The following is a 916-nucleotide window of genomic DNA, read 5'->3' on the forward strand; positions in this document are numbered from 1 at the left end:
GAAAGAAAGAAGAAAGAAAGAAGAAAGAAAGAAGAAAGAAAGAAAGAAAGAAAGAAAGAAAGAAAGAAAGAAAGAAAGAAAGAAAAAAAGAAAAAGGTTATTGGAAGCAAACATGAATGTTTAATTATTCGACCAATCTTACATTCCTATATCTGCTAATCTGAGAAACAGATTTAATGATAAATATATATAACAACCATTGTTATTTTTTTATACTTGTTTTGAAATTCTGTACCATATGTATTGTTGTATGTTACTGTGTTTCTTTGTTTTTACTTTTGTTTTTGTTTTTACTTTTTTTGTATTTAGTATAGAGTCTACAGGGTCTCACTACACAGATCAGACTCAGTGATTCTCCTTTTTTCAGTCTCCCAAGAGCAGAAATTACAGCACGCACCACCATGCCCAATCTCAAACACGGTCTCAGTGCGCCCCCAGGGGCAGGGCCAGTGTGACACACCAGGGATGAATCTGGTCCCTGCATCTGCCTAGGCAGGCATTTTAATCCACTGAGCTATCTGTGGCCAGCCCTAAAGTTTGTCTTTGTCTTCGCCTTCGCCTTCGCCTTTGCCTTCTCCTTCTCCTTCGCCTTCTCCTTCTCCTCCTCTTCCTCCTCCCTCTCCCTCCTCTCTTCCTCCCCATCCTCCTCCCCCTCCTCCTCCTCCTCCTTTTTCTTTTGTATCTAGTACATGATCTGCAGGGTCTCACTATACAGATTGGACTCATACTGATCCTTCCTGGTTTTCAGCCTCCCAAGCACTGGGATTATAGGCGCGCACCACCACGCCCAGTCTCAGTCGCCATCTGAGCTCACCCCAAGGGTGAAGGCAGCACAGCATGTCAGGGATTGAACCCAGGCCCCTGCACTCTGCCTAAGCAGGCACTTTAGTTTGCTAAGCTCTGCTCTTTAAAATAA

This window comes from Octodon degus, unplaced genomic scaffold (assembly GCF_000260255.1).
Source record: "Octodon degus isolate 3935 unplaced genomic scaffold, OctDeg1.0 scaffold00102, whole genome shotgun sequence".
NCBI lineage: Eukaryota > Metazoa > Chordata > Mammalia > Rodentia > Octodontidae > Octodon > Octodon degus.